General features: G+C 32.7%; 1 protein-coding gene across 1 annotated transcript in view; it reads left to right on the top strand.

Moving 5' to 3' along the window:
- LOC127730689 (neurocalcin homolog) overlaps positions 1 to 13,368 on the top strand; it is a 38,647-nt gene that overhangs the window by 8,145 nt on the left and 17,134 nt on the right. The window lies entirely within an intron of this gene.

Here is a 13,368-nt window from a genome sequence, read left to right as displayed (position 1 = left end):
TATAATAAGGTTCAATACCACAAAAGGAAGGTTGGGATTGATTTTGGGGGTTATGGTACCAACAGTTAAGGAATTAGGGGCCAAAAAGGGGCCAAAAATAAGCATTTTTGTAACTTCCAGACATAACTTGTGTGTTAGTATATGGATCTCTCTGACATTGTACCACAAGGTTCCATATCACAAAGGGAATGCTGGGATTGATTTTGGGGGTAATTGCCTCAAAATATTAGGAATTAGGGGCCAAAAAAGGGGCAAAAAACAAGCATTTTTCTAGTTTCATGACAATAACTTGTGTGAAAGTGTATGGATCTTTCTGAAATTGTACTACAAGGTTCCATATCACAAAGGGAAAGCTGGAATTGAGTTTGGGGGTAATTGCCCGAAACGTTTAGGAAGAAGGGGCCAAAAAGGGGCCAAAAATAAGCATTTTTCTAGTTTCCAGACAATAACTTGTGTTCAAGTGTATGGATCTCTCTGAAATTGTACCACAAGGTTCCATATCACACAGGGAATGCTGGGATTGATTTTGGGGGTAATTGCCTCAAAATTTTAGGAATTAGGGGCCAAAAAGGGGCAAAAAACAAGCATTTTTCTAGTTTCATGACAATAACTTGTGTGTAAGTGTTTGGATATTTCTGAAATTGTACTGCAAGGTACCATACCACAAAGGGAAGGCTGGGATTGAGTTTGGGGGTGATGAATCATAAGGGGGTTCAAAAAATTGAGGGGGGGGGATTTTTTTTTTTTTTTCCTTTTTTTTTCTTTTTTTCCTTTTTTATTTCTTTTAAAATTTTCCATTTTAAGTTCGTTATTTCTGATTTATATTTAAAAGCAAATAATAATGATATGGTAGGAGATACACACCAAACAGGATGTGTAAATTATTATATAATAAGTATTGTGCAATAGCAAGAAATTTTCAATTGCACAGTATTGCACAATAGCAAGAAATCTTCAATTGCACAGTATTGCGCAATAGCAAGAAATCTTCAATTGCACAGTATTGCGCAATAGCAAGAAATATCCAATAGCACAATATTGCGCAATAGCAAGAAATTGTCAATTGTGCAGTATTGCGCAATAGCAAGAAATATTCAATTGCACAGTATTGTGCAAAAGAAGATACTTCGTATAAATTGCTTATTTCTTGACCAATTTCAATGGGGTTTTATTCTTGAATTCTTGGGGTTCTTTAATATGCTGAATCTAACCGTGTATTAAGTTTTTGGATTTTGGGCCCCGTTTTTAAATTGGTCCACATTGAGGTCCAAAGGGTTCAAAATTAAACTTTGTTTGATTTCATCAAAAATTGAATTATTGGGGTTCTTTGATATGCCGAATCTAACCGTGTATTTAGATTCTTAATTTTTGGTTCCGTTTTCAAATTGGTCTACATTAAGGTCCAAAGGGTCCAAAATTAAACTAAGTTTGATTTTAACAAAAATTGAATTCTTAGGGTTCTTTGATATGCTGAATCTAAACATGTATTTAGATTTTTGATTATGGGCCCAGTTTTCAAGTTGGTCCAAATCGGGGTCCAAAATTAAACTTTGTTTGATTTCAACAAAAATTGAATATATGGGGTTCTTTGATATGCTGAATCTAACCATGTATTTAGATTTTGGATATTGGACCATAATAGGTGAATGTCCAATTTAAAATTTTTAAGTTCTTAGACCACATTCATTCTGTGTCAGAAACCTATGCTGTGTCAAATATTTAATCACAATCCAAATTCAGAGCTGTATCAAGCTTGAATGTTGTGTCCATACTTGCCCCAACTGTTCAGGGTTCGACCTCTGCGGTCGTATCAAGCTGCGCCCTGCGGAGCATTTTATTCCATATTATACTGATAGATGGAATTTTTTTTTTTTGCAGTAAACATTTACATTCAGTCTGGGTTCACTTTTTTAGACATCAAATCAATAACTGTTTTGGTCAAACTTTCATGAAACTTGGAGTCTTCACTCTTGGACAGAAAGTTCTCTTTTACAAAAAATCAACATCTGAACTCTGAAGTAATAGTTTGAAATAAAATTTATTTCATATTTTACTGATAAATTGACTTAGTTTTTGCCTATCAACACTCCACTTTTACCAACACAGTAGCAATCACAGGCATAATTTTTTGTCGAGCCTGCGACTTTTGTCGCAGAAAGCTCGACATAGGGATAGTGATCCGGCGGCGGCGTTAGCTAACTTCTTAAAAGCTTTATATTTGAGAAGGTGGAAGACCTGGATGCTTCATACTTTGTATATGGATGCCTCATGTTACGAAGTTTCCGTCAGTCACATGTCCAATGTCCTTGACCTCATTTTCATGGTTCAGTGACTACTTGAAAAAAAAGTTAACATTTTTTGTAATGTTAAATTCTCTCTTATTATAAGTAATAGGATAACTATATTTGGTATGTGCGTACCTTGCAAGGTCCTCATGCCCGTCAGACAGTTTTCACTTGACCTCGACCTCATTTCATGGATCAGTGAACAAGGTTAAGTTTTGGTGGTCAAGTCCATATCTCAGATACTATAAGCAATAGGTCTCGTATATTCGGTGTATGGAAGGACTGTAAGGTGTACATGTCCAACTGGCAGGTGTCATCTGACCTTGACCTCATTTTCATGGTTCAGTGGTTATGGTTAAGTTTTTGTGTTTTGGTCTGTTTTTCTTATACTGTATGCAATAGGTCTACTATATTTGGTGTATGGAAGGATTGTAAGGTGTACATGTCTAGCTGGCAGGTGTCATCTGACCTTGACCTCATTTTCATGGTTCAGTGGTCAAAGTTAAGTGTTTGAGTTTTGGTCTTTTTTTCTAATACTGTATGCAATAGGTCTACTATATTTGGTGTATGGAATGATTGTAAGGTGTACATGTCTAGCTGGCAGGTGTCATCTGACCTTGACCTCATTTTCATGGTTCAGTGGTCAAAGTTAAGTGTTTGAGTTTTGGTCTTTTTTTCTAATACTGTATGCAATAGGTCTACTATATTTGGTGTATGGAATGATTGTAAGGTGTACATGTCTAGCTGGCAGGTGTCATCTGACCTTGACCTCATTTTCATGGTTCAGTGGTCAAAGTTAAGTGTTTGAGTTTTGGTCTTTTTTTCTAATACTGTATGCAATAGGTCTACTATATTTGGTGTATGGAATGATTGTAAGGTGTACATGTCTAGCTGGCAGGTGTCATCTGACCTTGACCTCATTTTCATGGTTCAGTGGTCAAAGTTAAGTGTTTTGAGTTTTGGTCTTTTTTTCTAATACTATATGCAATAGGTCAACTATATTTGTTGTATGGAAGAATTGTTAGCTGTACATGCCTGCCTAGCATGGTTCATCTGACATTGACCTCATTTTCATGGTTCATTGGTCAATGTTTAGTTTATTTGGTTAATGTTAAGTTTATGTGACAGTTGTAATAAAGCTTTATATTGAGGACTATCAACATAATATCAATGATTAGTAAAGAAGGCGAGACATTTCAGTGTGTGCACTCTTGTTTTATCTATTCATACATTAAAAATGCAAAGTTTTAGTTAGTTAATTACAAAAATATAGTTCCATTGGTAAGTTTTCCATTGTAATAGTACATGTATGTCATTTGTAAAATACGATATAAATTAAACAGTCAAACCATGTAGATTTTATAATGTTCTGTTTTAGTATGCACAATTTTGTTTACCTAATAGGTAAGACCAATTTCTAACAAATTTATTTTACACAATGAATTTTATCAAAAAGGCTTTCAGTCTTTCTTATGATTCACAGCATCTCACTTCATGTGTATTCTTTTAAGTTCTAATAACTCCTGTCATAATTTTGAATATGTTTACTTACACATTTAAATGCTTAAGATAGCTTAAAATTGCGGCTTTCATAGATTTTTGTTTTTTTGTCGAGTCTGTGTCATTTATGTTGCGAAAGCGAGACATAGCAATCCTAAATTCTGTCGTCAGCATTGGCAGGGTCAACATTTAGGTTCAGTCTGTGATTAATTTTTTTTAAACATGAATAACTTGGTCAAAACTTTATGGAATTTTATGAAATTTGGACAGAAGCTTTTTTATGACCAAAATATAGTATCCAGAGCAAAATTTTGAAAATATTTATTTTCATTTTTCCGTATTTTACTGATAAATGGACTTAAATTTTTTTTTACAGTTAACATTCAGATTCAGTCTGAGGTTAAAGTTTTTCAGTCATCAATTACTTGGTTAAATCTTCATGGAATTTTATGAAATTTGAACAGTAGCTTGTTTATGACCAAAACACAGTATCCAGAGCAAAATTTTGAAAATATGCATTTTCGTTTTTTAAGTATTTTACTGATTAATGGACTTTTTTTTACAGTTAACAAGTAGATACAGGTTAAATTTTGTTACACATCAATTACTTTGTCAAACCTTCATAGAATTTTATGGAACTAATTTACAAGACCACGAAATAGCATCTATAGAAAAAGTTTTTAATTCTGTATTTTGCTGATAATGGACTCACTTTTTAAGCTAACATTACACTTTTACACTGACAGCAGCAATCGCAGGTGAGACACAGGGTTCTGCAGAACCTCTTACAAAGATTTTTAGTATTTACCAAATAGTGAACAATGAATTTAAATGACATTCCTTTCCCAAAAATATTTATCAGAAGATAAGCTAAGTTTTTTCGCTCTGTTACAAACTTATTCACTTTGTACTGGATGTCCTTTGAGGCAAAATTTTATGTAACATACTTTTAATTTGCAATGATCATGATGATGTATCAAAATTGTTTTCAACAGAACTGTGTTACTATGTAACATTTTGATTTTTATACGGATGAGTGACATGCAGGGTTTTTTTCTAGTATGTCTTTTTTTTTATTTTTAATTTCTTTGAACTTTACACTTGGTTTCATCAAGTTTTTCAGTTTGACTATTTTGTGAAACTAATACGGAGATAAATAACTATGTAAATGTAAGGAGATGTATGATTATCAATGAGACAACTATCCACCAGAGTCCTAATGACGTAGATGTAAGCAGAAGACTAGGTCACGATATACCTTTTTTTTGTGAAAACATATATATTCAAGTCATTAATAACAATAAATATAACATGGACTTTTGGTTAACCAATGCAGTAAGAGTTTACAAGTTGAGGTTAATTTTAACAGGACTGAAGTATAATGTTAATCATGTTAATTATTTATAGTTTTTTACCTGAATAGAATATATTTACCTAGAAAAACAGTTGTATTAATAACCATCTATTGATGATGATTGTCTTGTAATGTGGAAAAAAGTTTTCTAAATCATATACTGTAAACCCAACTGAATTTAAATTGGGTATTTGTATTACAATCTATGATTACCATTGATTTTTAAAACAAACTAGATAAAACTCAAGTAAATTATTAGAATTGTTGTCTTCATACTACAAGAATAAAGGATGTTGAAAACGCAGGTTAGCAATTATTTATTTAACATTTTGGGAAGCATGAGATGGACCACAATTGCTACATGTGCTATTACTGATGAGCATGCAACAAAGTTGCTACATTCTATGAAGGCTTCTCTAAATCTCAGCAGTTTGATTGGCAGGTTTGCAATCTTGTGGCTTAATGTGTTGCTGTTATTTTGTTTTTTGTGTATTTTGCTGTTTGTGTACTGATTTTGTGTTGTGGATGAATACCCTATATCCTTTCTTTTCTATTAATGAATTCTTCATGAACAAATGATGCTCAATATCTGGGACAGCACATACAAATGTCATACTTCTAATACCGAATTTTGATGCCACAACTAGAGTTCATAAATTATCAAATAATATTAATGAAGTACATGTGTTCAATTTTCAAAATTATTTTCCATGATTAAAATGACATGATGTAATTAATTGGTTTTATTATATTTTTATGTTGTTTCTGAGGTTTGCAAAAGCATCTTACAAACAAATTTTTTCAGAAGGAAGCACTTTAGAATGTTTAAAAATGCACTTTCTGCTACAAAAACGTTTTTATTATATGATCTGCACCAATTAAAGAGGGATGTATGATTGTACAAATGTATACTGTTAAATATAATCATGCATGTCTTTCTATAACTCAAGTAAGTGATCCACATTATTACAAGATGGTCATTTCTGTAAAGACTAGTCAGCTTTTTTTTTGCATTCTTATTCAAATGATTTACAGACTTTCAGACAAGTCTTAATAGAGAAATGGGACATTCATCTTCAAAAACTATGCAATTTGTCACATGTCTAGTGATAAATCATGTTTGCTTAGACAGATCACATGAAAATTTTTGACAATGTCAAAATTAATAAAGAAAACTCCCTTTTAATTTTAAAGATTTTTGGAATACTAGAGTTATGGGACTTTAATTGTAAAACAACAGTTTTCATTTGTATCATAATAACTCAAGTATGCTTCATGAATCTTCATCATTGGAAGTTAAACAAAAATAAAAGTTTCAGTAAGACAGACTATTTTTCAAGTTTGATGATTTTTCGATTGGTCTTTTCAGAGTTGTAGAACTTTAATCACCAAATAGGAGTCAATATTTCTAATGTCTATATTTATCTCATTTTGATGGTCACATTAATTATTTCATTTTAACAACTATTGTAAATTCAGAAATTATTGTGAGGTTTTTATTAATGCGAATAATGTGACAACTTGAGTATCGCATTAATAAAAACTCACACTCTGATATCAAATATTTGTATGTAGCTTTTCACAAAATCGCAATAATTAAACTCGCATTTTTGTTCATTCTTCAAAAATCGCAATAATAAATGCCTGCAATAATTTTTGAATTTATAGAAATAAAACTAAATGTCCTTTATTAAGTCTCCCATTCAACAATGGGATACATTATGTTTGAGAAGTGTTTCATATAAATTGGTTCTTCTGCTCCTTGAACAATCTTTTCCCTGCTATTACTTTTTTTTATCTTTTGACACTGGCTTGTGATATTTGGCATGAAGGTGTTACAGTCTTGAACGAAAATATGAAGATTTATGTAAAAAACAATGCACACATCTGTTTTTAAAAGTTTACATAGACATGACAATGATTGGAATCAAAAGTTTTTATTTTTTGTTTTTTTAGGTCACAAACATAGAGGATTATAGAGATTCTCACATTCTTTTATTACTTGTCAACATTGCAGTTGATCCTGTCATTAAAGTAAAGAAATGTATCAAATCTGAATAGAATTACTTAAGTACATTAAATTTGGACTGGTTCCTTTTTCTGATCCAGACATGACAATTTGCAATTTTTCAATTTTCCATATTTTGATAGATATTTGGATATAAGCCTCTTTTAAAAACTTTGATTTAGTATGATGTAAAGCTGTTGCATAACTTCATCTGATTTTATATGATTTTTAAAACAATTATATTTTATTCAATGTATAACTTGACCAGTATTTTTTTACCTGAATTTGGGTTTACACTGATATTAAACTTAATATTTTCATCACATCTTAATAAATCTTAAATAACATAAACAAGATAGTCTATTTATGACCAGGATGGTTTCTGAGCAATATCTTTTAGTTTAGTTGACTGATCATCCTGAAATTTATACACAGTGACCTTTGTCATAATAGGAATGTTTGAGTATCAGTTTGGGAATATAATCCGATTCCTTTAAACACAAAAGAACCATGGGCTAAAGATGATGTTTGCACTTATTTTGATAGGGAATGCTTACATTTTAACATATTTTTTTTGTTCCTTAATAATTAAACTTTTATTCATACTTTATCTATGGATTTGAGATGGCTTTTTATGCTTTGTTGGTAAAACTGGATAAACTTTTAAGTAGCCAAATCCAGAAGTTTTGAAATCTTTGAATTTTTAGTGTGATTGTTTTTAATTAGATACTTATTAAAACTTTCTGTTGTATGCTTCATCATGCTCATAGTAAACCTAAACAGCATGCATTCTCTTAAACAAAAGAGGTAACATAGGGTATGACTGGGACCATTTTACACAACAGAATTTTTTCAGCTTACTACCAAAGGCAGATTTAGGGGGCCTGGGATGGAGCTTCATATATGATGAATGCATAGTATCACTCCAAATGTTGGCTTGCCAGGGGCCCCCCTCCTTCCTTTTCAAAATCTTGGATCTGCACCTGATTACTGTTTCCAACATGGCTATGTCTAGCATTAAACTGTAATCTTACTTGCATTTGGTATTCTCTTGTCAACACAGGTACATGACAGTCCTTAAGTGTTTATTTTAAGTAATGATAATAAGGGACCTAGTATCTAGACACTTTTGAAGGACCTAGTATCTCTAGACACTATTGAGGGACCTATAGTATCTAGACACTATTGAAGGACCTAGTATCTCTAGACACTATAGAGGGACCTATAGTATCTAGACACTATTGAAGGACCTAGTATCTCTAGACACTATAGAGATACCTAGTATCTCTAGACACTATAGAGGGACCTAATATCTCTAGACACTATTGAGGGACCTAGTATCTCTAGACACTATAGAGGGACCTATAGTATCTATACACTATAGAGGGACCTAGTATCTCTAGACACTATAGAGGGACCTATAGTATCTAGACACTATTGAAGGACCTAGTATCTCTAGACACTATTGAGGGACCTAGTATCTATAAACACTATTGAGGGACCTAGTATCTCTAGACACTATAGAGGGACCTATAGTATCTATACACTATTGAAGGACCTAGTATCTCTAGACACTATTGAGGTGCCTATTATCTAGACACTATTGAAGGACCTAGCATCTCTAAACACTATTGAGGGACCTAGTATCTAGACACTGTAGTCAGAATTATGTAGAGATTGATTGTCTTAAGCAGGAAGTAGCAGTATTTCAGCCTCCTGCAGCAAGATTTAATAGTCAATTAAAATGATTAGGTGAGATTAAGTATTTGGCAAGCAAACATTGTAGTACAATATTGACAATCAGATCTGGGCTTCCTGTTTTACTATGTTTATCAAATTAACTACTTTGACTTATTGAAATCCAATAGACTTACACATATTTTTGTTAAGAATTAGATATTTATTTGGAGTAAATATTCTTTTACAGAAATATTTTGTTAATCAAGTAGCCTAATTACATGTCAATAATTAAACTAACTGTATGTGTGCCCTAGCAACAGCATTCTGTACAATTTAGATTCCAATGATATTGAATATTTTATAAGAGTTTAGATTGAAGTAATATATATATTGATTTTACATGGGAGAAAATACTTTCATGGGTAAAACAGTTTCACTTAATGCGAAAAAAATGTGTTTCTATTGATATCATAGGCACTAGTTAAGAGAGAAGTTGATCAAGCAGTCCAGCTTTGTTGTATAGATCAGTGAATTCTAATATAGCTTGATACCATCTTCCGATTAGTGATGGTGTCATAGATTCCTTTGACATTTGTTGATGGATATTGGTAAAATCTGTTAAAAAATCCATTTAATAAATTCATGGCTTTTTTCAGAACTCTCATTTAAATTTGATACATTGTTTGAAATATATATCTTACAATCTTCACATAGATTAATTAAAGATTATATGCATTCAGGTAATTTAAAAGATTATACAATCATGTTATTCAGAAGCCAATGTCCACGAATTTAAATTTCAAATAACTTTTATACAACCGCAAAAAATTTTTGCGGTCGTATATTGGTATGATGTTGGCGTCGTCGTCGTCCGAAGACACATTGGTTTTCGCACTCTAACTTTAGTTTAAGTGAATGGATCTCTATGAAATTTTACCATAAGGTTCAATACCACAAAAGGAAGGTGGGGATTGATTTTGGGGGTTATGGTACCAACAGTTAAGGAATTAGGGGCCAAAAATAAGCATTTTTGTAACTTCCAGACATAACTTGTGTGTTAGTGTAAGGATCTCTCTGACATTGTACCACAAGGTTCCATATCACAAAGGGAATGCTGGGTTTAATTTTGGGGGCTATTGCTTCCAAATTTTAGGAATTAGGGGGCAAAAAGGGGCAAAAAACAAGCATTTTTCTAGTTTCATGACAATAACTTATGTGTAAGAGTATGGATCTCTCTGACATTGTACCACAAGGTTCCATATCACAAAGGAAATGCTCGGATTGATTTTGGGGGTAATTGCCTCCAAATTTTAGGAATTAGGAGCCACAAAGGGGCAAAAAACAAGCATTTTTCTAGTTTCATGTCAATAACTTGTGTGTAAGTGTATGGATCTTTACGAAATTGTACTACAAGGTTCCATATCACAAAGGGAAAGCTGGAATTGAGTTTTGGGGTAATTGCCCAAAATGTTTAGGAATAAGGGGCCAAAAAGGGGCCAAAAAGCATTTTTGAAACTTCCAGACATAACTTGTGTGTTAGTGTATGGATCTCTCTGACGTTGTACCACAAGGTTCCATATCACAAAGGGAATGCTGGGATTGATTTTGGGGGTAATTGCCTCCAAACATTTAGGAATTAGGGGCCACAAAGGGGCAAAAAACAAGCATTTTTCTAGTTTCCAGACAATAACTTGTGTTCAAGTGTATGCATCTCTCTGAAATTGTACTACAAGGGTACCATACCACAAAGGGAAGGCTGGGATTGATTTTGGGGGTAATTGCCTCCAAATTTTAGGAATTAGGGGCCATAAAGGGGCAAAAAAAACAAGCATTTTTCTAGTTTCAGGACAATAACTTTTGTGTAAGTGTATGGATCTTTATGAAATTGTACTGCAAGGTTCCATATACCACAAAGAAAAAGCTGGGTTTGAGTTTGGAGGTAATTGCCCTAAACATTAAGAAATTGGGGCCAAAAAGGGGCCAAAAAACAAGCATTTTTCTAGTTTCCAGACAATAACTTGTGTTCAAGTGTATGGATCTCTCTGAAATTGTACTGCAAGGTACCATACCACAAAGGGAAGGCTGGGATTGAGTTTGGGGGTGATGAATCATAAGGGGGTTCAAAAAATTTGGGGGGGGGATTTTTTTTCCCCTTTTTTTTCTTTAAAATTTTCCATTTTAAATTGGTTATTTCTGATTTATATATAAAAGCAAATAATAATGATATGGTTTGAATAGGTAAATTAAAAAATTTTAAGTTCTTAGACCACATTCATTCTGTGTCAGAAACCTATGCTGTGTCAAATATTTAATTACAATCCAAATTCAGTGCTGTATCAAGCTTGAATGTTGTGTCCATACTTGCCCAACTGTTCAGGGTTAGACCTCTGCGGTCGTATCAAGCTGCGCCCCAGCGGAGCATTTTATTATGGTAATAGTTTATTGAAACAATATTTAATTGAATAGTTATCCCCTACAACCAAAAAACAACCCCCCTCTCAAAAAAAAACAACTAACAAACAAATAAAAAACTAACCCCTCCTTTCCAAAAAAACAAACAAACAAAAACCGATAGATCCCGAAAATTCGTTTAATTAAAACATTTTATCCGGATGAATCCTGTTTGTAACCCACAGAAATTGAAAAATTTTACTCAATTGAATTTATGGAGATGATTTCTTAGCTACAACTGTATTTTATATCAACACATTTTTTCCTAAAAAAGTGCATAAATAGTTCAAACATTGATGGCTGTCAGAAGGATAGTCAGTTTTCATAGTATATACAATTACAGTAAGGAACATGGTAAAGTTATCATTATAGTGACAGATAAAAGCCATCACCAATAGGGAAATTTACATGTAGCCTTGACAAAGTGTGAAAAATTAATTTAAAAAGTGTACAATATTGTTAGTGATGTTTCTTTTACATACTGGAGTTGAAGGAAGTATGATAGTTCACAGATTAATCAATATAAATACCGTAGCAACTGTGCACTAAGTTTACCCTTCCAAACTTCTGTTTTGTAGTTCCCTAATGAATTTTACAGAATGGCTTCCCAGGAAAATTATAAAGAATCATATATATATATATTTATTTGGCAATCGCCAATGGCAGTCAGCAGGGTTTAAGAACATCTGTTGTTCAACCTGCTAGTCAAATGCGTTTTGTTAAAATTTTTCTGCATGCACACGTATAAAAGTTGCGGTTTTTATCCAAGGCAATCATAGGTTTGAACGTTGTTTTCAATTTAGACTTGTTTATATTTTTATACGACTGCAAAGAATTTTAGCGGTCGTATATTGGTATCACGTCGTCGTCCGTGTCATCCGAAGACATTTGGTTTTCGGACAATAACTTTAGTTTAAGTGTATGGATCTCTATGAAATTTAACCAAAAGGTTCAATACCACAAAAGGAAGGTTGCGATAGTTTTTGGGGTGATGGTCCCAACCGTTTATGAATTAGGGGCCAAAACAAGCATTTTTCTAGTTTCAAGACAAGAACTTGTGTATAAGTATTTTGATTGCTCTAAAATTGTACCACAAGGTTCAATTCCAGAAGTAGAAGGTTGGGATTCATTTTGGGGGTAATTGCCCAAACCGTTCAGGAATTAGGGGCCAAAAAGGGTCTAAAACAAGCATTTGTCTAGTTTTCAGACAATAACTTGTGTTTTAGTGTATGAATGTCTCTTAATTTGTACCACATTTTACAAAAAGAAAATTTCTTCAAAATTATTTTTTTTGGAAAGGGGGGAAGGGAGAAGAAATCTTCAATTGAATATAAATTCAAATCATACAACCAATTTCAAGTTCTTTGTCACATTTATTCTGTGTCAGAAACCTATAATGTGTCAAATATTCAATTACAATCCAAATTCAGACCTGTATCAAGCTTGAATATTGTGTCCATTTTTGCCCCAACTGTTCAGGGTTGGACCTCTGCGGTCGTATCCAGCTGCGCTCGACGAAGCAGTTTATTTTCAAGGGAATAACTTATGATAAGTCAATGGTATTTGGTATGCAATTGTATTAGCATTGGCACATTTCATTTCCATGGAGATTGTTTAGCCATGTACCTGCAGTCATGGTTCATTGACTTTGAATATTTGCATAACTTACTGCTATTTTAAGTTAAACATTTACATTATCAAAATTTCAAAAAGGTGAGACATATCTTTGTGTTAACAGTTTATATTTTCCTAATTTTAAACTTGACATTGAATAGACTCATGTTGAAGACTGTATATATATTGTCCTCTTAGATGTCTTTTGATTTTCTGTGTCTATGGGTTGCTGTTTTATCAGTGTATACACTATCTAAGTTATTGGAAGTAATACAGCTTTCTAGCTCTCATTACTTGAGCCATAAAGCTGAATCTGAATAATCTATCTCAGGAATCTAGGGATAGTTTCTGGAAACAAGAACTTACCATGTCTATCGTCATTTTATTTTACAATAAGTCTTGTTTCGCTTTTATTGTTATGGCAAAGCTGTTTAGTATTGACGTCAATATCAACAATTGCAAGTTGTGTAATGTCA

Source organism: Mytilus californianus, unplaced genomic scaffold (genome assembly GCF_021869535.1).
Source record: "Mytilus californianus isolate M0D057914Y unplaced genomic scaffold, xbMytCali1.0.p SCAF_1, whole genome shotgun sequence".
In the NCBI taxonomy this organism is placed as follows: domain Eukaryota; kingdom Metazoa; phylum Mollusca; class Bivalvia; order Mytilida; family Mytilidae; genus Mytilus; species Mytilus californianus.
Note: the sequence above shows the minus strand (reverse complement) of the source record. Positions and strands in the feature narration are given on the sequence as shown.